At 42.2% G+C, this 26,068-nt stretch overlaps 1 long non-coding RNA gene across 1 annotated transcript; it reads left to right on the forward strand.

Annotated features, from left to right (window-relative positions):
- The first annotated feature begins 402 nt into the window (after nt 1-402).
- LOC144586353 (uncharacterized) lies at nt 403-22,217 on the forward strand. Its single transcript, XR_013541134.1, has 3 exons — nt 403-2,763; nt 15,413-15,529; nt 20,729-22,217. It is a non-coding gene; the product is annotated as an uncharacterized LOC144586353 (long non-coding RNA).
- The last annotated feature ends 3,851 nt before the right edge of the window (nt 22,218-26,068 follow it).

The raw sequence follows: 26,068 nt of genomic DNA on the forward strand, positions 1-26,068 counted from the left end.
ACTGGCTGAAGTTTTGGAAGAGGTACCCACACTGAGTATCTTTCTTCACATTACAGTACCCCCCAACAGAATTCATGACTTAGTCATGTTAGGATCGTGTAACTGGTGTACGGCGAGGGATAACTTTTAGGAGAGTGACTGGAACATTAACCCGCTGCTCAATTGCTTCCAAGGTCTGATCCGCCAATATAATCCGGATACAAATCTGATTCGCTCGGTTTTCAAGTAGATCCTGGCTCCACTGACTTCTGCTGCATTTACACTTACCTTGTGGACTCTACCGAGTTGCGTCTTATCATGTCATTCCAGAACCACCTACTTAGAATACGTTTGCAAAATTTGCAGCTAGCAGTATTTCTGGAGGAAGGCTGAACGAGAATCCAACGTGCAGTTCTCTCTTTCTCTCTCTCCAGCTTCCATTAATTGCAGCGGAGATTGTTCAAGAAAAGCAGCATTAAAAATGAGCAAACCTTTATTATAGTAGAGGTTTTGTAGATTGTATATGACGTGGGGTCCCTCCCCCTTTGATAACACTGCTGGAATCTTAACCGGGTGGACGGAAGATATGGGTCGCTCTCAACATTTGTAACTGTTGATCAGCAGAACACTTGGTTAGCTCCTCTACCCTACAGTAGAGAACACAGGACAGCCGTAAATAAGCGTGAACGGGTTGAAATGCAACGCTTTTATCACTGATGCTCTTGAATTAAAGTTGATACTTTGATGCCTGAAATAGAAACGAGCGGTGAAAGAGAAAGTCCGAGACTCGAAAGTACTTTTAATTGGGGGGTCTGCAAGAAGGGAAGGCAAATATGCGTTCCTTTTCTCTACTGGTTGTTTTCAAAGGAATGTAACGTTCCCGTGGAGATAAGTGTCACGAAAATGATCCCCGGGTAAGGTCAGAAGGCAAACTCGGCGGTGTAAACAAACATGGCTGATATATTTCACCATTCAATGTACACAGTGGCAGATGGAGGTTAAGGTGACCATTTTAAATTTCCTGGAATAAGAAAGAAAGAAAGAAAGAAAGAAAGAAAGAAAGAAAGAAAGAAAGAAAGAAAGAAAGAGAGAAAGAGAGAAAGAGAAATTAATTACATCCCTTCCCATCTGCGATGTTTAGCTTTGTAAACCAATAAGCAATTTCAGTAATAACAGCTGATGATAGCAATCCCAAATCCTGCAAGCTGGCATGCTACAGGGAAAGAAGGAGGGGTCTTTTTCAATAGATGGTTTGACTAGAATAGACCAGCCAACAACCCGTCTCTCATTTTAGACGCAGGGAGAAAGCCCGTGATTTCTTCATACTCCCCTTTCACGACGAAGTGGATGTACAGGATGAAATTCCGAGAGCGCTGATTGGTGAAACTGTGGCAAAGTACCAGAGAATCTTAGCTCTGCAACATTCAGAAGACTGGAGTGGGGTTGGGTTGGTCTACTCCCCCCATCTCTCAGTCATCCTATTTGGCAGATGCAAATTGGGGCAAGACGCTACGGATTTAAAATCTAGTATGCTTGCCTATGAAAAATGTTACCATCCCTTGTGTGGACACAAATTGCACCATTATTATTTGCTCCAAATGACTAAGCTGTCTTTAACACACACACACACACACACACACACACACACACACACACACACGCACACACACACACACACACAAGTCAAGATTTTTCTTTTCCTCTATCCCACAGGATATTTACTCATAATTATATTCTTGCATGCAGATAGATTGTGTGATCTACAGTATTCTGATCTATAGCGCCATTGAAACCCGTAACAAACGGGAGCATCGTTTGCTCCAACTGATCCAGAGAAACCTAGCTTGCTCTTTTGTCTAGCTGATAACTTATGTTTCCCGTCCTGAGCATTTACCCTGTATGTACACCAGCGTATTCATTTGGAGTATCTCTGACGCACATAGTCTCGGCACTTACTGTATATCTATGTGTTTTAATAGAATCATCTGCTGATGGAAGAGACGAAAGGGTGTTTTGGGTTCTTTCCCCCAGTCGTCTCGTTCACAACAGCGACACCTCGCGTCCGAAAGGGGAATGCGCCTCCTAGCATCATATCGACGCCCACCAGCCTAATTCAGGGGACCTTTTATTTTCCATTCCTATAAACACAATTAGGCGCTCTAGGCTAATGAGGTTTCCTCATGGGCCACATGAATGAACAGCCTTTATGGGTAGCAAAGAAAGGGGGAAACTCGTATAACTTTTATACGACGCCCGATCATAATATAAGGATCGACGGGGGTTAAAGATTTGAATAGATGGGCTATTTCGCCCCACGTCCCTTGTGATCTTTTTCTTCTTCTTTTTTTACCCCTAAATGTCTGCATTCTTTCTGGTTTAACCAACCTCGATGGGAATTATACACGCAGGAAACTACTGCTGTTTTTAACCCCCATCCTATCCTGGTTGCCAGAAAGCAGCCCTGTCTGCTCTTACTTCTCCCTCCCCTCATTTTTTCAAGCCCCCCCCTCATCATTTTTTTTTAAACAAACAAACTTCTGGGACAGGAGAAATCGCACTGAAGCTCCATATGAAATGATACGCAAGAATCTGTCTCCACCCCACTGTACAGAGGCAAAGAAGGAAAAGGAGGTCTCGGGTCTGAGCTGGATTTTACCTCCCTTCCCCTTGCCCTTCCCCATCTCCCTTCCCCATTTTGCTACTGACTTGTCTGCCTGCCAGGCGGTACAATGGGGAACGTTTTAAAGGAACTAAAGGGAAAACAAGCGGCTTTCAGCGAATAAGGTAAACAACGACGACGAAGTTGAGTACCGCTACAAATATGTTTTATTTATAATAGCAGATGATGATGGGGAAAATGTCAAGATGTGCGTCTTGCAGATATGATTGAATCTTTCTTTCTTTCTTTCTTTCTTTCTTTCTTTCTTTCTTTCTTTCTTTCTTTCTTTCTTTCTTTCTTTCTTTCTTTCTTTCTTTCTTTCTTTCTTTCTTTCTTTCTTTTTCTTTCTTTCTTTCTTTCTTTCTTTCTTTCTTTCTTTCTTTCTTTCTTTCTTTCTTTCTTTCTTTCTGGGAAAATCGCAACTTTCCAGAGCCCAGGGTAACAGCCAGGAGAAGGCATTTATTCGAAAGGAGTCCTATTAAAAACCACTTGGCTACTCCGGAGTGAAAAAGAACAGAAAACACGGTCTCTCTCTCTCTCTGTATGTGTAGAACAACCACAACTCCCCCCCCCCCGTACGCATGTGGGATAATTCACGGCACGGAGGTGGGAGAAGTCGGAGTTAACCCTTCCCATCCCGACTTACATCTCTTTCTGTCTGCCCAGGGAGAACTGACATTTGTAGAGAAGCTCCTGAGAACGGTGAAACGGAGAAGGAAGAGTTGCCGGTCTTAATCTCGTTGGGAAACAGTTTTTAAATGAAGTCCCATTATGCGTGTGGCGGGCGAGCCGGCGGGGTGGTGGTAGGGGGAGGTATATCCTGGCTACAAAGAGAGTAATCAGCGTGTCTGTCCCGGACAGAAAACAAAAAGAAAGGGAAACCATGCGGAATGAGTCTGTTTCAGTCCGGCGATCGTCCACTTTGCCTCCTGCTTAATACTTTCATAAACAAAAGGATAAACATCTCATTTCTAGCCGTTAGATTTATATTCATGGCGGGGCACCCCTAAAAAAAAGGTTCAGACTCATAGGTCCAGAGCAGAGACGCTCTTAAATCAAAGCTGACACACTAAGCCACTTCTTTTCCTGTAAACTTGTCTCGGATGGGCGTGCAAAACGTGAGAAGCACAGGTATTTGTTTTATTTATTTAATTTAAAAAAACAGCTGTCGTTATTTATCTGTGTACGACTTTTCCTGTGTCCATCGTGGGTTTCTTTGAAACGGATCAGACCCGAGCTAAGCAGAATCTAGATTCTCTCCCCGCTTGAACCGTGAAAAAGGCAACCTATGCTACTCAGGAGTAAGCCCCAACGCGTCTGTTGGGATTTACTTCCAAAGGGAAGCGCCTACAGTTAAGGTGTAAAACAACAGTTAAGGACCGGGACCTGGATTTTCCCCATAAGGTTCGAAAATTGCAATCAAATCGCTTTCTAGGTTCGCAACTCGGATCTAAACCCGTAAATCAGGCTAAGAAAAGAAACTGCGCGCAGGGAGGGAAAGGGAAGGGGGAGGAGGCGAGGGAGGGAGGGAACTGGCTGACTCTACGATCTTGAAATTATGTATATATAATTTCAAGGTAGAGCTCAATCAGGAAATTTATTAGATCCTCTGCGCGCTGAGATTCGAGTCTCTAGAGGTGTGTGATCTCTCATCTCGACGACCTTGGGACGCTTGAATGTTTAGAAGTGAACTAGTGGGGCACTAAATCTCTCCCACCACCCCCCCCCGGCTTTCATCCTGACTGCGTAAAATACGCCCATCTGGGTGGCTGCAGCCTTTTTCAAGGGCGCCAGACTCTCCTCCCTCGCTGCCTTCCACCGGTTTGCTTCCTCCCACGAATCGGTCGGAGCCTGGTCCCGCCAAGCGACCTTAGGGAAAACGGAGTCTTGTCCAGAACTACACCGATCCTTGGTTTCCTTGAGAAATGAACAAGCCGAAAATAATAAGAAGAAAAGGACATTTCCTATATGCTAAGGAGGCCGAAGACGGAAGCACTTCTATCCTATACAAGACTGGCTTTTTTTTGGGGGGGGGGGGCGAGGCGGGGGAAGATTTATCCTTGGTGTCTGGATGTTGGTTCGAACCTATATTCAGCCCCCTTTGGCGGTTCCGACGACAGACTGTTTGGAAAGCAGCCCTCCTCGGTCTTTGTCTTCGCCTTCTTTCACGTCGTCTGTCTGTCGGTTCTTAGATCCTTCTGCACGTGTGGATGCAGCTCAATTCTCTTGGGTGTACGATCTACACCTCCAGGCCCCACTCTAGGTGTCTCCTTCTGACCCGACCCAGTTCTCCTTTCTTGCTCAGTTTGATCAAATAATTGTCCTGGAGAATAGATTCACCGCCAGAACAGCTGCATTGTAGCAAGCAGAGCAAGCCTAGTAACCTCTACTCAGAAGTAAACCCTGGAGTAAAACAGGACTAACTTTGAATACAGGTCTACAGCTGAAGAGTTGGTGCAGATCCATTGAGATCAAGTAGCTGTGGCTCTCCTCTTATCCTACGGATGAGACTGAAATAGGGTGTCTCCCAGTTCAATTTAGGAGAGATTTGTGCAGTAGGAGAGCCCTTTGCCCCGCCCACAAGCTGTTCAACTTATTCCGGACAACACATGATCTCCCCTCTTCTTTGAACAGGTAGGATGGGTTGGTGGACCAAGAAGGGGTGATGAAAGAAGGAGGCACACCCACAGAAGAGTGCAGGGGATTAGATCAAAGAATTTAGGATGGAGATTATGCCGGCAGAAGATGATGGATAATAACTTGTAGAACATCTTTCCCTGACTTGGTTCCCCCATTTGGCTAGAAGGGCAGCTGTGAAGGAGCTAGAAAATATTTTCAAGTGCAAGGATATAGGGCTGAAAACCAAGGCTGAGATAATCCATTCTCTGACAACTGTGTACAAACTGAAAAACTGGATTGTGGGGACACGAAAAGGAGCAGGGTAGGCTGCTACAGGCTCCCCCCCCTTTGCAGGACCCCATGTTGGACAAGGACCTGCCCCCCCACCACATGCAGATGGCCAAAGGGGCCTTTGGTGTCCTCTTGCTGATGGTCCTGATTCTTCAGCCAGCCTACCAGCGCTTCTTCTCCATGGCTGCAGCTTACGTCTCTGGTACCTTCTCTGCCACCTTCGTCACTTGCCCCAACCAGAGGGTGGCCAAGAACATCACCAGGGCTGCAGTGGAGAAGTGGCTGGTGGCCTGTGTCAGCATCATTCCCCAGGTGACCTCCATCTATGAGTGGAAAGGCAAAATCAAGGAGGATTCAGAAGTCCTGCTGATGATTAAAACACGCAGCTCCCGGATCTTGGCCCTTGCAGAATTTGTCTGGTCTGTAGAGGCCGGCAGAGTAAAGGAGTCCCCCTCCCCTAAAACCCCTCACTCAGAGGGGAGATAGGAGGGGTGTCTCAGGATGTCGTTGAGCATGATGATGTAGCAGCAGCAATAAAGACACCCCCTTGCCCTCCCCCAAACTCCGCCCCCCAGGGGTGAAGGCAAAATTCTGCAAGGTGGGAACCTGGCGGGAGGGGGAATGAAAAATTGGATTGTGAAAAAAAAGCTACTAGTCCTTTCCCCCAAAATCTATTTTTTTAAAAAAATGTAAAGGAGAGCATCGTGAAAACCATGGACTGCCAGAAAGAAATATAAGTGGCTCCTAGATCAGATCCAGCCCAAATTCACAGTAGACATTTTAATGATTAATCTGAGGCTATCTTAATTTGAGCATATTACAATAAGACAAAAATTATTGGAAAAGAAAGTGTAGGAAAGATGGCAGGCAGTAGGGAAAGAAGATCTAACATAAGACAGATAGACTCAATTAAAATAAAAAGTCACAGCCTCTAGTTTGCAAGACCTGAGCAGGGCTATTAATCACAGGAATCTTTAGTGATCATTAAATTCATTGGTCTGCTATGAATACAGTGGGGTCTTGACTTAAGAACAGCTCGAGTTAAGAACATTTTGACTTAAGAACCACTCTCATAGGAAAATATTGACTTGACTTACATACTTAGACTTGAGTTAAGAACTGAAAAAAAACCACGTGGGAGGCAGGGAAAGTGCAAAATTTGAACTTTCAGTTAACTGTTGGCCAGTGAAAAGGGTGCCTGTCTGCTTCCTCACTCCTCCCAGCGTTTAGAGAGTGGATTGGGAGACAGTCTTCAGACTGCCTGGTACTGTACTGCCTGGACTGTATTTTCCCTGCCTTCCCTGAACCTTTCTTGACCTAAGGAAAAAAAGAAACAAAATATTCCCCTCTAGTGGTCGAAGGCAGAATAGCAGCTTCCCATTAGTTTCTATGGACGGAAAAGAGCAGATACGGATCAAATGGTTTTCAATGCATTCCTATGGGAAATGCAGATTTGACCTGAGAACTTTTTGACTTGAGAACCGCCTTCCAATACGGATTAAGTTCTCAAGTCAAGACCCCACTGTAAGAAACTTCTTAAAAGCACATAAAAACTCACAGAATGCTCAATGGCTGGCATGGCTAGGGATGATGGGTGTCACAGCCTGACACAGCCAAAGGGCATCAAGCTGGTCAAAACTGTCACAAAACTTTACACACAAGATTCCCAACACTATTTCTACCACCTTCAGAAAAGTTGGATCCTGGAAGGTCTATTAAAACAAATGGAGTGTTGTCCCCACATCACCCTCCCTTCTGACTCTTGCAGTTACATCTCAATAGTTTTCTTTGTTTTGCACTGGCCTGGCGTGATGTACAACTACTACAGATGACAAGTACTATCTCAAAAGAATCCTCCTCCTTTAAGGAGTACTTGTTGATGATGGTGGGCATTTTTGAGAACAAAGAAAGTATGCTTCCATTTTCAGTATAAATTTTATGCATATTTGATCTATTGTTCAATTGACTAAAACCCCAATTACCTACCTACCTACCTACCTACCTGCCTGCCTGCCTGCCTGCCTGCCTGCCTGCCTGCCTGCCTGCCAGCCAGCCAGCCAGCCAGCCAGCCAGCCAGCCAGCCAGCCAGCCAGCCAGCCAGCCAGCCAACGTGCTTGGGCGTTCAGGAGTAAGTTGCACTGAACTCAGCTTATACAGTAAAGAATTTCCACCTTAGTTTCCTTCATGGAGTGAGACAGCCCTAGGACACGAATATAGTTATATGCATAAATACACACCCTAAAGCACACATATATAGCCTGGTTTCTGCTTGCTAGAAGGGAGAAGAAAGCTAGATTGATACAGCTGATCATTCAGTGTCAAATAAAAAGTACAGGAAGGAAAAGCTCATATAGGCTGAGAAACCTGGGATGCTGATTTGGATGCAACTTGACATCATTCTTTAAACCTGCTATGTCCAAAGTCAAAGGACATGAGGACTGTCCATTCTTAGAAAGGAAAGGAACAAGGAGAGAGGCAGATGAATATATGAACTAATTCTACTGAGGAGATTCACCTTTGAGATGGTGGCATCTCTTGAAGCACCAGACGTGTGACAAGACATTAATTAGGTGACCCTACAGGCATCAAATGCTTTCAATTTCCCTCTGATCACTGAGTCTACAATTCCACATGAAACTACATGGAATACACGTATGCCTGGAATTTTGAGACTCTTCCAGACTCTGATGAAGGAGGAAATAGTCCAGGAAAACTCACACTACCATAATGTTGTTCTCCTTTAAAGTGCTATAGAACCCTTTTGTTTTTTCTAGAGGCAGACTGAGAAGATGAGACTCTGAAACCAGACTATCTGGCAATGACTCTTTTTTTTTAACATACAAATATTTGCTCAGCCAAGACATTTATGTCTATTCAGCATTCACTGACAGAAAATGAAAGATAGGAGTGGTGGACTTGACATGCACCTTGCTTTCAACATCTACTTTTTCTTTCCTTCATCTATAAAGAACTATGTGCCATCAAGCTGATTTTGATTTGTGGCGACCCTTTCTAGGTACAAATTACTCCAAAGTGCTTTATTATTCTCTTCTTCTGGGGGTGCTCAGGGACTGTACAGCTTGCCCAAAGCTACACAAGCTAGCTCTTCTCTTAGTAGACACACTGGGAATCAAACGCCTACCCTTTCCCCCCTAAAATAAGACCTAACCTGAAAATAAGCCCTAATATGATTTTTCAGGATGCTTATAATGTAAGTCCTACTCCAAAAATAAGCCCTAGTTAAGTGAAACCCCGCCCTCCACCATTGTACAGCAACCAGAAGATGACATGGCTGCATTTGAATAAATGTAGATGGTTGTACATGACAAAAATAAAGCATCCCCTGAAAATAAGTGATTTGGTCTAAAACCTCCAAGGTTTCCTAGTCAGTGTAGCAACTAGCCACTAGCTGGATTTGGGTATTCTGGGGGCTCCAACCAAAAAAAGAGAGCAATTTTTACAACTTCTGACTATAGAGACACAAAATCTGCTTAGTGCTGTGCACAGATGATGAAACTTTTAAAAACTCAGTGTTGGAAGCAAGACACATCTTAATAAGAAAGTCACACACCTCTGTCTATATTTACATTAAACTTCTATTAAGGGGGTTGTTGGTTGACTGTGATGTGGCTTACACATGTATGTATGTATGCACTTCACTTCACATTATACCCCACCTTTCTTCCAAAACCCCAAGGCAGTGCATATTGCTGCCCTGCCCCATCTCATTTTATCCTCATAGCAACACCGTGAAGCTGAAGAATAGTGGCTTGCTTTACTTCATCTTGTGGTGATCTGAATTCAAACTTCCTGTTCCCAAATCTGATTTTTTTTTTTTTTTGGTCTGCAATCCAGCTGTAATCCAGTAGTAGGTCACAACTAGAGTGGGCCCTTGGAATTAATGGAATTTACATAAGTGCTGACTCACCAGATTCCCATGGATTCAATAGATCTATTTTAGTTGCTGTTTCCGACTGGATTTTAGCCTGTGTGAAATTTCCTGGTGCATAAACATGTTTTTTTTCTTTAAAAAGTACATTATTGAACTCCTTGCATATCCCTTGTTCCATGTAATCAGAACAAATAATAAGCAGAAGAGAGGAACATTTCAGTTGTCTAGAGGGGCGGGGTAGAAATCGAATAAATAAATAAAATAAATAAATATAAGACTTTGGCTGCATTCATTTTCCTGCAGATATTCCCACCTCCCCTTCATGGACTGCTGCCTTGTCGTGGCGAAGGGGCTTGAGTAACTCAGAGAAGCTATGGGCTATGCCGTGCAGGGACACCCAAGACGGACAGGACATAGCGGAGAGTTCCGACTAAACGCAATCCACCTGGAGTAGGAAATGGCAAGCCACTCCAGTATCTTTGCCAAGAACACCCCATGATCAGAAACAAAAGGCTAAAAGATATGACGCTGGAAGATGGGCCCCTCAGGTCGGAAGGCGTCCAACATGCTACTGAGGAAGAGTGGAGGACAAGTACAAGTAGCTCCAGAGCTAATGAAGTGGTTGGGCCAAAGCCGAAAGGACGCTCAGCTGTGGACGTGCCTGGAAGTGAAAGGAAAGTCCAATGCTGTAAAGAAAAATACTGCATAGGAACCTGGAATGTAAGATCTATGAACGTTGGGAAGCTGGAGGTGGTCAAACAGGAGATGGCAAGAATAAACATCGACATCCTGGGCATCAGTGAACTAAAATGGACAGGAATGGGCGAATTCAGCTCAGATGATTATCATATCTACTACTGTGGGCAAGAATCCCGTAGAAGGAATGGAGTAGCCCTCATAGTCAACAAAAGAGTGGGAAAAGCTGTAATGGGATACAATCTCAAAAATGATAGAATGATGTCAATACGAATCCAAGGCAGACCATTCAACATCACAATAATCCAAGTTTATGCACCAACCAGCATTGCTGAGGAAGCTGAAATTGAACAATTCTATGAAGATTTACAACACCTTCTAGAACTGACACCAAAGAAAGATGTTCTTCTCATTCTAGGGGACTGGAATGCTAAAGTAGGGAGCCAAGAGATAAAAGGAACAACAGGGAAGTTTGGCCTTGGAGTTCAGAACGAAGCAGGACAAAGGCTAATAGAGTTTTGTCAAGAGAATAAGCTGGTCATCACAAACACTCTTTTCCAACAACACAAGAGGCGACTCTATACATGGAAATCACCAGATGGGCAATATCGAAATCAGATTGATTATATTCTCTGCAGCCAAAGATGGAGAAGCTCTATACAGTCAGCAAAAACAAGACCTGGAGCTGACTGCGGTTCTGATCATCAGCTTCTCATAGCAAAATTCAAGCTTAGACTGAAGAGATTAGGAAAAACCACTGGGCCACTCAGGTATAATCTACACCAAATCCCTTATGAATACACAGTGGAAGTAAAGAACAGATTTAAGGAACTAGATTTGGTGGACAGAGTGCCTGAAGAACTTTGGATAGAGGCTCGTAACATTGTCCAGGAGGCAGCAACGAAAACCATCCCAAAGAAAAGGAAATGCAAGAAAGCAAAGTGGCTGTCCAACGAGGCCTTAGAAATAGCAGAGAGGAGAAGGGAAACAAAATGCAAGGGAGATAGGGAAAGTTACAGAAAATTGAATGCAGACTTCCAAAGAATAGCAAGGAGAGACAAGAGGGCCTTCTTAAATGAACAATGCAAAGAAATAGAGGAAGATAACAGAAAAGGAAAGACCAGAGAGCTGTTCAGGAAAATTGGAGATATTAGAGGAACATTTTGCGCAAAGATGAACATGATAAAAGACAAAAATGGGAGGGACCTAACAGAAGCAGAAGACGTCAAGAAGAGGTGGCAAGAATACACAGAGGCATTATATCAGAAAGATTTGGATATCCCGGACAACCCAGACAATGTAGTTGCTGACCTTGAGCCAGACATCCTGGAGAGTGAAGTCAAGTGGGCCTTAGAAAGCCTGGCTAACAACAAGGCCAGTGGAGGTGATGGCATCCCAGTTGAACTATTTAAAATCTTGAAAGATGATGCTGTTAAGGTGCTACATTCAATATGCCAGCAAGTTTGGAAAACCCAACAGTGGCCAGAGGATTGGAAAAGATCAGTCTACATCCCAATCCCAAAGAAAGGCAGTGCCAAAGAATGCTCCAACTACCGAACAATTGCACTCATTTTGCACGCTAGCAAGGTTATGCTCAAAATCCTACAAGGTAGGCTTCAGCAGTATGTGGACCGAGAACTCCCAGAAGTACAAGCTGGATTCCGAAGAGGCAGAGGAACTCGAGACCAAATTGCTAACTTGCGCTGGATTATGGAGAAAGCCAGAGAGTTCCAGAAAAATATCTACTTCTGCTTCATTGACTATGCGAAAGCCTTTGACTGTGTGGACCACAACAAACTATGGCAAGTTCTTAAAGAAATGGGAGTGCCTGACCACTTTATCTGTCTCCTGAGAAACCTATATGTGGGACAGGAAGCAACAGTTAGAACTGGTCATGGAACAACGGATTGGTTCAAAATTGGGAAAGGAGTACGGCAAGGCTGTATATTGTCCCCCAGCTTATTTAACTTATATGCAGAATACATCATGCGCAAGGCTGGACTGGAAGAAACCCAAGCCGGAATTAAGATTGCCGGAAGAAATATCAACAACCTCCGATATGCAGATGATACCACTCTGATGGCAGAAAGTGAGGAGGAATTAAATAACCTCGTAATGAGGGTGAAAGAGGAGAGTGCAAAAAATGGTCTGAAACTCAACATCAAAAAAACTAAGATCATGGCCACTGGTCCCCTCACCTCCTGGGAAATAGAAGGGGAAGATATGGAGGCAGTGTCAAATTTTATCTTCCTGGGCTCCATGATCACTGCAGATGGAGACAGCAGCCCTGAAATTAAAAGACGCCTTCTTCTTGGGAGGAAAGCGATGACAAATCTTGACAGCATCTTGAAAAGCAGAGACATCACCTTACCAACAAAAGTCCGAATAGTCAAAGCTATGGTTTTTCCTGTCGTGATATATGGAAGTGAGAGCTGGACCATAAAGAAAGCAGACCGCCGAAGAATTGATGCCTTTGAATTGTGGTGCTGGAGGAGGCTCTTGAGAATCCCCTGGACTGCAAAGAGAACAAACCTATCAATTCTAAAGGAAATCAACCCTGAGTGCTCACTGGAAGGACAGATCCTGAAGCTGAGGCTCCAGTACTTTGGCCATCTCATGAGAAGAGTCCTTGGAAAAAACCTTGATGTTAGGAAGGTGTGATGGCAAGAGGAGAAGGGGACGACTGAGGATGAGATGGCTGGACAGTGTCTGCGAAGCAACCAACATGAACCTGACACAACTCCGGGAGGCAGTAGAAGACAGGAGGGCCTGGCGTGCTCTGGTCCATGGGGTCACGAAGAGTCGGACACGACTAAACGACTAAACACACATTCCCACCAGCTTTTTTTTTCATGTTATATATTCTCCTGGTAAAGGAGGCTGTGCCTTTAGGAGACGTAGCAGAATCTTAGTAATACAGCCCAAGCAGTGGATGCAAAACTTCCCAGTTCAATCCCTGGCATTTCTAGGTAAAGTTGTGAGAGATTCCGGGTCTGAAACGTTGGAGAGATGGTACCAGTCAGTGTAGACGAGTGATTCCTAACCTTGGGTCCCCAGATGTTCTTGAACCAGAACTCCCAGAAATCCCAGCCAGCACAGCTAGTCGGAACATCTGGGAACCACTGGTGTAGACAATGTGGAGCTAGAAGGGCCACTACTTTATTTACCTTTAAATGGTAAGATCTTTTTTTCTTTGCAGCCCCCATGTCATTTGGTCCTTTTAAGGAGATAGGCAGGGTAAAAATATTTTAAATAAATAAATAAATCACATCGGGTTCCAATTGGTTCATCTGTAGCTACTCTGTCTTATGCAAAAGAAAACAAAACTCAAGACAGGCATCCAGGTTTAATATAATGTGGCTTTTTTTTTAAAAGGACATTTGGTAAGTCTAAAAATGAAATAAAGAAAAGCTACGTAACAGTAATTTGCGCTGGAACAACAGTAAGCTCAATGCTTCACGAAAGACCTTAAATCACTGAATGGTAATAAAAGTCAAAAGTCTTTAATAACTGAAGGGTAGTAAAAGATTAACTACTAAACAACAACAACAACAAAAAGATACCTCCCCCAACATTACTGGAAAAATATGTGTGTGTGTTTTGTTGCACTTAACTGTTCCAAACAGGGTTGGCATATGGTTGGTAAAAAACAGTGCCCACTCCTACATCATCACACCTTCTCTCTGTATCTTATTTTGAGGCAGAATCAAGTAGCAGTAATCTCACCTATTTTGAGTGGTACCGTACTTTGACCAGTCACCAGTTAAAATACCATAGTGCCTTCGAGGAACACTACCTTGTAGGTACTGGGAGAACCTGAATGACAGCTGACATGTGGTAGGCCCTGAAGGGGTGCTGGGATCTCATTAGCTACTCATGGATAAGGACAGTCAGCTTCCAGAAGCTTAGGGGTGAACCACTACCAGGACTACAGAGAACCTACCCTAACTCTCCCAATCTCCAGGCCCTTAATTTTTTAAAAAAGCAGGGGCCTGAGATACCCATTCATGTTCTCTGAGGCACACAACTTGCCATTTGAGTTGTGTGGAAAGGGTCTCATCCACCCATGCCTTATTTAGTCCGGATTAACAATTGTGCCCCTTCAAGTCAATTGAAAGTTACAGTGGCCCTTTCTTGGGTTTTATATCTGTATAGTACTGAGAAGTTGTTTGGCATCCCTTTCTTCTGGTGACACTTTGGAAGTGTGCAGCTCACCCAAGGATACACAGGCTGCCTCTTTTTCTTGCAAAGCACCCAGGGGAATGTTTTTCCCTTCCTACTGCTGCCTTCCTGGCAAGGGAGGAAGCAAAGCTCCCCCTCCTGTGCTGCCCTTCTTTGGCAAGGAGCTGAATAACGATGAACGAGAACTGACACATCTTTCTTTCTGACTGGATCCTCCTCTTTAGCACCTGCAGGATGGGCAGGTATATGGTTTCCTTCACAGTACAAATAGTGGTACCTCTTGAAAACGGTTGGTAACAATTTTTGTTGAATGGCAGAAATGAATTTAGTTTCAGTTCATTTTCAGTTTGTCTGGGGTTATAAGAACTTGAGGTTTTATAGTATCTGGAAAAGGAATTGAGATATTTCCTTGTCCTCACCACAGGACGATCCCATTGCAAACCTGAATGACTGGGTAATGCTTCAACCCATTAATGATAAAACAAATCCAGTTGCACTGATCTAAATACAGTTTCTTCACTATATTTGCCTCAATTGACTTTGATGCTTGAAGAAGAGTAGATATTTTATCAGAGTCACCCTTTAGGAGCAGGGATCTTCTAATATCTAAGGTCAGAATCCTCTTTGCTTTCTTGATCCATTGCACAAGTGGCTGAAGTGCTTTTCACAAGCAGGTAGGTATTCACTACCCTCTTGCACCAACAGAGGCCTTGCAGCTTTAGATGGGGTACTCTCTGGTTTGCTCAAGTAGAGTAGCATGTGATGTGCTCTGTTTCCTAATACGATTCTGGCTTGAGTATTTTCTGCATGACCATGGCTCTTTGAGGTTGCAGCCCTATGCACACTTACCTGGGAGCAAGCACCATGAAACTCAGTGGCTCTCCTTGTTGAATATATTAACACTGCATTGCATCTCTGGTAAAGAATGAACAAAGGAAATAAGAAAGATTCTAATATATCAAACCAGCTGATATACATATTAGTGCCTGCTTCAATGCACAAAGTGATTAATACTTCAGTTTCAAGATACAGTATGTAACTGATAGCAAATTACACCAGTGAAGTTAATCAGTTCCTTAACTGACTAATTACAGGCTTTCACAAAAGAAAAAAAAGAGCACATCATGATAGACTCATTATGTTCGGAGACAAAAAGGAAGACCACTCTAACTTCAAGGTGATGAAAATTGTGGAGATTCATTGTTGGCAAGGTAACTAAATATTGAAGAAAGAATCTCCGGCTCTCTTTTTCTGCCAGTCCTTTTCTTTTGGATAAGCTAACTGGATTTTTTTTACTGTGCTAACACAGTATTGCATTCATTCATTCCTTCATTTATTTATTTAAACCCAATCCCTCTGTACACAAGTCAAATATGATGCAGTTAAACAATATTTAGCTTTATAGTGATTTTGAATGTTCAAAGCTGCTCTCAAACATTTTCTATGTTGTAACTCTTGCACTCCTATATATGGGATCAGCATTGCTGTTGTTATTGCTGTTGATTCAGTACTAAGGGCACACCTTTACTAGCAGAATAGTTCATTATTTGGATTGTGTGTGTGTGTGTGTGTGTGTGTGTGTGTGTGTGTGTGTGTGTGTGTGTGTGTGTGTGTGTGTGTGTGTGTGTGTGTGTGTGTGTGTGTGTGTGTGTGTGTGCATTTTGGTTTATGGTGCCCACACAGGTTTTGATTTTGAGTGATCCATTCCACCCCTTTTTAGACTTACTTCGCTCCTTTATGGCACAGAAGTAGCACTACCTCTCTGGCACAGTTCGGAGTGTTTCTAGTTATCCATTGTGTAGCTTGTGCTACACAATTTGGTTAGTCCACACCAAAACAGAGGTATGGGTGATGTCATCTGAGGTGACAATCTTGTGATGAATTTGGTGGATTGTGACATTGAAATGGATAATGGAGAACCTTCTTACTCTATTTGCATCTACTTTACCATTTTAAGTTTATTAAACATATTTTCCTATTGATGTAGTGCTATTCTAGATAAACAAGATACATTGGTGGTATTATATGTACCATGCAAGGTAGGTGCATTACTGTAGCATTGTGTCACTTACTTTATTTAACTAAAAGAGAGGAAAGTTGCTGCAGCCCACTGAATAATGGTTATGGAGAAAGGCAAAGAAGGGTGTGGAAAGGGGAGTGTCTTAACTGAAATAGAGACAAATTGAGGCAATTGAAAGACTTGTCTGGACCCTTCTCGTGGCAGTGTGAATGGAAGGATTGCTCACATTATGTTGTTGTTTAGTTGTTAAGTCATGTCCGACTCTTCATGACCCCATGGGCCAGAGCACACCAGGCCCTCCTGTCTTCCACTGCCTCCCGGAGTTGGGTTAAATTCACGTTGGTAGCTTCGATGACATTGTCCATCCATCTTGTCCTCTGTTGTCCTTTTCTCCTCTTGCCTTCACACTTTCCCAACATCAGGGAGTCTTCACTTCTCATGAGATGGCCAAAGTATTGGAGCCTCAGCTTCAGGATCTGTCCTTCCAGTTAACACTCAGTGTTGATTTCCTTCAAAATAGATAGGTTTGTTCTGTTTGCAGTCCAGGAGACTCTCAAAAGTCTCCTCCAGCACCACAATTCAAAAGCATCAATTCTTCGGTGGCCAGCCTTCTTTATACAGTGGACCCTTGACTTACAGATGGCTTGACTTACAGACTTTTTGAGTTACAGACTTCTCTGGCCGCAAAATTTAGGTTTGACTTGCAGCCTGAGAATTGACTTACAGACCAGAAAAAAACCAAAATGGAACAAAAACGGCCTGTTACGGGATTAATCGGTTTTCAATGCACTGTAGGTCAATGGAGACTTGACCTACAGATTTTTTGACTTGAGAACCGCCTTCCAATACGGATTAAGTTCTCAAGTCAAGACCCCCTGTTCATTGAGTTTTCTTGACAAAGATACTGGAGTGGCTTGCCAGTTCCTACTCCAGGTGGATTATGTTTAGTCAGAACTCTCCACTATGACCTATCTGTCTTGGGTGTCCCTGCACAGCATAGCCCATATCTTCTGTGAATTACTCAAGCCTCTTCACTACGACAAGGCAGCAATCTGTGAAGGGAGCTCACATTATAGATCTCACTAAAGATAAGAAACTTTAAGCATGAACCAGACCACTCCTCCAACTTCCCCCACCGTTATTTGCCCTAATGTATAGCAACCCTAACAGAGTTTCCAAGGTAAATGAGATATTCAAGAGTGGTTCTTACATGTTTCACACCCAGGGAACTTCCATGACTGAGTGGGGATTTGACCCAGGTCTCCTGAGTCCTGGTCCATCACTTTACCCTCTACACAACACTAGATCAGCTTTATTATCCCCAGGATAGCACATCTGGGATTGAAGGATGACAAAGTATGAAAAAAATGTTTACTGATGTGCACAGCACTTTGGTAGGTGCATTTTGCTCACAATGAGCAAAAAGGATCACTGGTCGTCACTTCTTAAAAGCCATTTGTGTCCATTACTTCTTATCAGATTTTGAAAACAATTTTTTTAGGCTGCAGTGCCAAGAATGGCCATTGCATTTTTTGAAAACAACACAATTCATTGCTTTGCCTGTTTCTTTTCTGCTACTTTTCATTCCTGTAATTAAAACACATACACACATAAACACATAAAGGGTTGATAAGAGAATGAAATCAAATTTGAAACATTCCCATAAAAATGCCTCTAATATACCATTAAAAACTAACTTTAAAAAGGAACTAAAACATATTGTTGTAGTGGAATAACTTAATTCCTATTTGTCAAGTTTAAAACACAACTCGATTATGCCAGTCTCCCTGCCCCCCCCTCCCGAAGATAATGTCTTACCAGTAACTACACTTTTTGCAACCAAGACAGTAGGAATACTGGGACTGATCGTTCTTTCAGCTGCCTACCATGTCAAGGTCAGGTGAGAAGGTAGGCCAAAATGAGGGACTAAGTACAAGCACTGGCAAACAGGCAAGAGCATATGGGAGTAGCTACTTGACATGAATAGAATCGTTAGAGACAGGCCTTCTGAGGTGCCAAGGAGTGTGTAGTTCATACAATGAGTAGTTAGCACATTGAAGATAATGGTCACTTCAAATGAATAGGTTAGCAGCAATAGCCAAGATGAGGTGGTAATGAGGGAACTAAGGAAGCCCGGGTCACAGGCTCCTGTGAAGGGCCATAGACTTTGTTCCGTTTCTTATGAACATTATTCAGATGGTGCTTTCTGCTGTGATGCTCTTTCCAGCTTATTTTTTTTAAAAATAAATACCTGACACATTCTCTCTCTATCTTTCTCTCTCTCTTTCTTTTCACCGGGTTTTTTTTTTTTTTTTTTTTTGGTCTTTCGGGTCCCAAACGGTGCATTAATAATTTAGCACTCCGACGCGTCGTGTTTCAGACCGTCCTTTCCTCCCTTGCAATGAATCTGGTCAAAAGGATAATTAAGCATTAAATAATTAATTTAGGCAGCAATCTGGCACCCAGATACACATGTTTCAGTCTCATTTGGAGTCAATGGGGCTTGGGGACGGATAGACAGGTGCACGGGCCTGCACCCACAACAGGAGGAACAGTGACAGAAAGACTCTTGCCATTACAAGCCCAAAGAGTATTGTTTATTTGTTTAACACATTTATATGATGTCCTTCTGAGAAGACACCCAAGGCAGGCCTGCTGTTTTAAAACACTGAAACACTCGCATAATACAAATGAACAGAGCAGTCTCCTCGGGCTGTTTGAAAGTCTTTTAAGGAAATGATGGCAAGAAGTCTTTGTTAGAGTGGGCACAGGTCTTACTCTGGAGAGGTTTTCATCTTATTTATTTATTATTTATTAGATTTATATACTGCCCATCTAGAACGGGTCTCCTCTGTGCAGTTTATGTATAACATAAAATAAACTAAGGTAAAATCCAGATTAATCACAGAGTCCAAGATGGGAGAGGAAGAAACGAAGGAAAAGAAAGAGAAAGGAAAAAAAAGAAAAGAAAAGAAAAGAGATGATAGGCTAGGTAATGGCTGTAGGGAAGGCCTGCCTGTATAACCATGTCTTCAAGTTAGTCTTGAAGGCCCTCAGCGAGGGAACCAGGCGAATCTCTACAGGTACAGTGATGCCTCACTTAGCGATCTTAATCCATTAAGGAAAAAAACATCGCTAAGTGATTTAATTGTTAAGTGATATTAAAAAGCCCATAGGAACGTATTAAAGCGTGTTTAATAAGTTCCTATGGGCTAAAAACTTACCTTAAAGCGAAATTCCTCCATAGCAACGGCCATTTTGGGTGTCTCTAAAGCGAGGCAAAAGCGCAGCGGCCATTTTGGTTTTGTGGCAGCCATTTTGGAACAGCTGATCAGCTGTTTAAAAAAGTTTGCTTTGCCATGATCGCTTCCCCGTGATCATCACAAAGCGAATTTTAGCCATAGGGGACATCGCTAAGCAATTGCTCCAGCGATGGCCAAAAGTCCACTGCAAGATTAGACCACTGTAATACGCTCTATGTGGGGCTACCTTTGAGGCTGATGCAGAAACTCCAAGTGGTGCAGAATGCAGCGGCCAGACTCCTTAGTGGAGTGAGGAAATACCATAATATCTCTCCTACTCTGACCGCACTGCATTGGCTGCCCATTCGGTCCCGTGTTGATCCTTATGTATAAAGCCCTAAATGGCTTAAGGCATCGATATTTGATGGAACACCTACTCCCACCAAGATCTACCCGTATCGCTCATTCGAGTCAGGAGGTGAGGCTGAGGAGCCTGACGTCGAGAGAGGCCCGAAAGGAAAAAAACAAGAAATCGGGCCTTCTCGACGGTGGCTCCTTGCCTTTGGAACAATCTCCCTCCAGAGATTCGTACGGCCCCATCGCTGGATATTTTTAAGACCCAACTAAAAACTTGGATGTTTAAGCAGGCCTTCCCTCCAATCAATACTTAATTTTTCTTTTTTCACTTATTTTTTTGCTATTTTTCCCATCTTGAAGAATCTGTTTATTGATTTATAATTTTTTATTTTGGTATATGTACTGTATATGCTATTCTTTATTTGTCTGGAAGCGGCCTAGAGTGGTCGTAACAACCAGATAGGTGGGGTATGTATGTATGTATGTATGTATGTATGTATGTATGTATGTATGTATGTATGTATGTATGTATGTATGTATGTATGTATGTATGTATAAATAAATAAATAAATAAATAAATAAATAAATAAATAAACAAACAAATAAATAAATGGAAGTGTTTTGGTACCTTTAAGACTATACTATTTATTTCAATGTGAATTTTGATGGATTATACCCATGTCTGAAGAAATGGATAGAAATCCATGAAAGCTCACATGGAGATCAATCAGATACTCTTTAAGCTGATCCTTTTTGTTTGCTTGGTTTTTATTTTCATTATTGTTTTTCAGGGATAGTAAATTTATTATGAACAAGTACAAGGGATGTGGTGGCGCTGCACGTTAAACCGCTGAAGCCTCTGTGCTGCAAGGTCAGAAGACCAGCAGTCGTAAGATCGAATCCACGTGATGGAGTCAGCCCCCGCCGCTTGTCCCGGCTCCTACCAACCTAGCAGTTCGAAAGCATGCAAAATGCAAAATGCGAGTAGATAAATAGGTACCATCTCGGTGGGAAGGTAAACGGCATTCCGTGTCTAGTCACACTGGCCACGTGACCACGGAGGACTGTCTGCGGATAAACACTAGCTCTATGAGTTGGAAACGGAGATGAGCACCGCTGCCTAGAGTCGGACATGACTGGACAAATTGTCAAGGGGAACCTTTACCTTTACCTTTTTACAAGATTTAAGGACTACCCCCCAGTATAAAGCCTGGGTCAGTTAATTTTTGAGGGACTGCAACTCCAAAATCCCTTAGTATATTGGCTGGGGGATTTTGGATAAGTCATTCAAAAAAGGCATTTTCCCAATCTCTGCCCTAATAAATAGAGATGGTTTGCACATAAGCACTTACCTTGCACGTGCCTTTTTGTATGCATGTTGGCCATTTCTGGATAGATCAGTCTATTTCTGGCCCGTGTCACTTTCCCCTGGATTTGTATCTACATCTCTGCCATTCTCTTTTCATATAAATCTGTGATCAAAACCACAACCACAGACACCTTTTGAATGATTAAGTAGAAAGCTGATTTTTCCCACAAAATAAGTATTTCATCCTAAAACCCACAATAGTCAAATATATTTTGGTGTGTTTTTTTCCACCCGAGGACTATATAGTCGGATTCAGAGTAAATTGGTATTCTGATCTGTATGTTAAGCTAATAATGAAGTCAATTTACTTTAAAATCCAGATTGAATGGAATCCTCATGGCTGACAGTAAGCAGTTGTCAGATCCAATCAAACTAAGGTGAGTTTTAATCTGGTGTTTATTTTTTTCTTGGTGATATGTTTACACTGATGTGTTTTTAGCTGTGTTTTAATGGGTGCATTTGTATGTTTTAATAGTAATGTTGCATTTATGTGTTTTTTTATTCTTAGCCACCTTGGAAAAACAAGTCATTAATTTAACAGAAATAAACAAACAAACCTACCTCTTCTAAAAGATTTAACTTTTATCTCCTATTAAGTGACTAGCAAGTTAATGTTTAGATATAAATAACAATCCAGTTTAAATTAAAGTTCTTTATATTTTTCCTTCTACAGGGAGCAAACATTTTCTTATCTCTTTCACTTAAAAATGTGTTTCCCAGTTTTGCTGGCTCTCATCTTTCTGGAGTTAGGATTCTACAGCATTCTTTGGCACACTGTGAGAAAGTGCCTACCATCCATTCAGTCTAACTTAAATGAATTTAGGCTGTGATAATCAAACACAACTTATTATGTCTCTTTAAACTGGGAGTGGTATCTCTGAAGGGTCTGGAGAGATACCCAGACATGAACCTCCATGGTCTACACCTGCTCTTGTTTCCCAGTCAGAGACCTTCCTACATAATGACTACCTCTGTTTACAAAACCATAAGATACCAGTAAGTCCTTTCTAATTTTCTAAAAGCACTATTTTGGACCCAATAAAAAGGTTTTCCCCAAAAATGCAATTAAACAGGACAACTGAAATTTCTGAAGCTTTCTGAGAATGTAATTGTTCATTTTTGGGACAATTTTTCTTTTAGTGAGGGTGCCATCAATGGACATCTGGAGGGAGATGTCCTGAGGGATGCATGACTTTGGTGGGCTACATATGATCCATGAGCTGCACAATTTCAACCCTGTTTCAAAGAAGAAGTGCATCAGTGTTTATTAGGAGAATTGTTCGGAAATAAGTAAATTACAGCTTCATCAGTCATGGAAATTGTCATAGATTTGTGTTATGTACGGTAAGGCTGGGATATTTCTTCCTCTCTGTGTTGGGGAGAGTATTATACATCAATCCAGGCACTAGAATAAGGGGATCTACCAAGCTCTAATAATGATGGGCATAACTTGGAAATATAGAGTTCACAGCTTGTATGTGGTTGGAAATCATTGACTTAGGGTGTAGGCTAAGAACCAAAAGTACACCCTGAAAGATCCCTCATTAGACCAAATTGAGAGCAAAGGGAATATGCATCTCTTTCCGTAAAACGATAAGAAAAGGAAATGGTGAGCACATTCTGGTTTAAAAAAATAGTGAGGGTATAAGAAGCCATGAGAGCACATTGGTTTTTATGACCATGTAATTGTATCATGGAAATGGAATGGAGTATGGCATCAGTTTTAATTATAGATGTGATGCTTCTTTAGCTAGAACACTGGTTCTTAACCTTGGGTTACTCAGGAGTTTTGGACTGCAACACCCAGAAGCCTTCACCACCAACTGTGCTGGCTGGGGTTTCTGGGAGTTGCAGTTCAAAAACATCCGAGTAACAAAGGTTAAGAACCACTGAGCTAGAAGACACAGAGTTATCACCAAGATATTTTGCTGCCTGTGATGAAAAAAGATTGTGATTGGCCATATCCTAACCATTTCACCTACATAATCTAATTATGGTGCATTCCTGTTCAACAATAGAGAAGGAAGAACATGAGATCTTAAGGTCTGCAGGATTATAGTTGTGTAGAACACATTATTCCATCCTCCAACAAAAAGAAGCAACTGGCGAGCTGTTGTTGCTCTCCCCTCATGTCACTTATTATGTGAAGTGCCTGCCTCACTGTGCTAAACGTTGACTCTTGATAGAAGATCAAGAGTGGGAGAGAATTATCACCAAGAAGTTCTGCTAAGATGGCAATGGAGAGTCTTAGCATGACTTTCTACTGTTGTTAGGGTTGTAGGAAGCTTCCACATGTTTGGACAGACCTTTGGATCACCTAGCCCAACATTGTCTACACTGACTGGCAGCTCTCCAGAGTTTTAGGAATCAGTCTTTCCAACACTTTCTGACAAAACCAAAGACTGAATATGGAACCTTCTGTGTGCAAATAACACTATTCGCCACTGTGCTTTGGCTCCTTTTCTTACTGCTGTGCGATAATACACCTCTACAAGGAATACCCAACCAGCTGATGAAAGTTTGTTTGTATTGGATCAAAAGAAACTACAATCAATGACTTTTGGGAAACAATAACTATATAATGACTCCAGGAGCAGAGAGGCAATGTGCTTTTGAAAGCCAGCTGCTGGATATCATGTACAAAAGGTGCCATTTTATCCTTCTCCTTTTTATGGGCTTTCCATAGGCTTAGGACTGCCCTTTATATGAAATGGGATGGTGAATTAAGTAGGTTTTTGTTCTGATCCAACAGGGCTCCTATGTTTTGATTTTTTAAGATACTTTGTTTGGTTCAACCACCATTTCTTAACTTTTGCACTATATGCTAGGATTCCCCTCACCCCACACTGGCAGCACTGGGCAGAGATTTCAATCAGCAAAATGCTTCATGGGTGGCTACTGTGATCATTGTGTTGCTAATTTTCACTAGACTAGCTTGGGGATAGAGATCAACTCCATCTGCAGGTGATACGTATGTGAGACCAAAAGATGGGCTCATTTCCTTTGTAGGCCTCCTTCCTTTATCTTTGCACTCCACTATGGGTCACCAGTGGAGGGTTGATGATGGGCATATGAGATGGCAGGCAGGTCAGCCAGTGAATGTACCCTTCTTCTGTGTTGCACCAAAAAATTACAAAAATCTGACACCCCCCCCCCCCCAAAAAGCCATGTTTCTGGAACCAGCTCAGATTCTTTGGACTGTTTTACTACCTCATTCTACAGATTTCCTGCTGGAGGAACAAGTGAAATCCACATGAAACCAGGGTCATTCCTTAATATCAAGACTTTTTCTATGCATCCTTTTGTCCAATATTAACCAGGCGAACAGACAAACAAGCAAACAATTATAATCAGATTAAAGATTCTTTTAAAGCATTCATTGCAATGCATTTGGCTTGCAAGCTACCCACATTTTCAGCAATATTTTAAAGGACTTCACTGCCCATGTGTTAGACCACATCAGTCTGATTTCACCCACTTGTCCTTTTGCAATAAACATATCCAACAGAACATGTGGCACAGATTGTTTTCCTTGGCTCTCCTACGTGAGACAAAAGCACTTCGAGGAACAGAAGAAAACATTCTGCTTTTTACTTTATTACAATGCTCCTGCTGAATTTGAAATAAAAAGTGAAAAGATATTTAGAATATATCTACAGAACAGGAGCTTTCCACATTACTTAACAAAAGATTCATAAAGCAATCTTTGTTAAAAATTGGTAACAACTCAAAAGAAACAATCATTTATCCCAAATAAGAGCCTTAAAAGGTGCCCCACAACCCCAAAACTAGGTTTTTAGATTTTAAAAAGAAATAAAAACGATGTTGTTTAATTTTACATTTCAAAATGCTAGTAACCATGGTAAAATAGAATAATCTGTAGTCTCTGGCTGGTGTGGACAATTAAAATGTTCACAAGTAGCATACTGACAAACAGTTTAATTCCCACTAAATAGGTAATGTTCAAAACCCTCATTTTCCTGGTCACATTGATCTCTAGCCTCTAAAATTATCTGCTTCGACTACTTTGTTGATGTCAGAATCACAAAACTTCTCACTTTGTAAACGGTGTCTAGCATATTTCCCAGAGTCCTCCCTTTCTCTTCTCAGCATTGACATGATTCAAACCACATGCTCTTCTAAGAGTTGTTGTAACCAGGAAGCATGGATTGAGTTTGTTAGATGATGATGGGCAGAGAATGCATGGGGATGTCACTGTCAAAATAAGTGAGCTTCTTCTAGGTGATGGAGAAAGTACAATCTTTTGGTGGCTAGAGATTTGTTTTGAAAGAGAAGAGCAGGAATCTAGTTTCTGCTCAGGGATGTAACCTCTAGCTGAGGAAGATCCCCAAACATCTGGTGTATGCTTTGAAGTCAAATTTTTTGGCCTGGATCCAAAGGTGTCCTCCTTCCACTAGCAGAAAGCTTCTTCCAGTCACAGAAGTGCTGTTTCCGACTTAGGAAATGAGAAATGCATAAGAAAATTGACCCCAAACCCAACTAAGGTGTTCCATCTGTTGAAGCTGTTCAGTAAGTCTTTGCACAAGTCCTCTTTGAAGAGCTGGTCAATGCCAACTGGAATTGGAAAGCTACACAGCCTGTATATTTCTTTTACACCCCATTTTGTGTACTGTACTGTTATATAACCTCCTGATGCATCATGTCACTGCTCTGCATTGCCATAACTCAACAAGGTCTTACAACACACATTTTGTATGACAATGTCCCCCAGTTTAATGGCATCTTCAGGTACAGATGAGGA

The sequence above is a fragment of the Pogona vitticeps genome, chromosome 2 (assembly GCF_051106095.1).
Source record: "Pogona vitticeps strain Pit_001003342236 chromosome 2, PviZW2.1, whole genome shotgun sequence".
Taxonomy (NCBI): domain Eukaryota; kingdom Metazoa; phylum Chordata; class Lepidosauria; order Squamata; family Agamidae; genus Pogona; species Pogona vitticeps.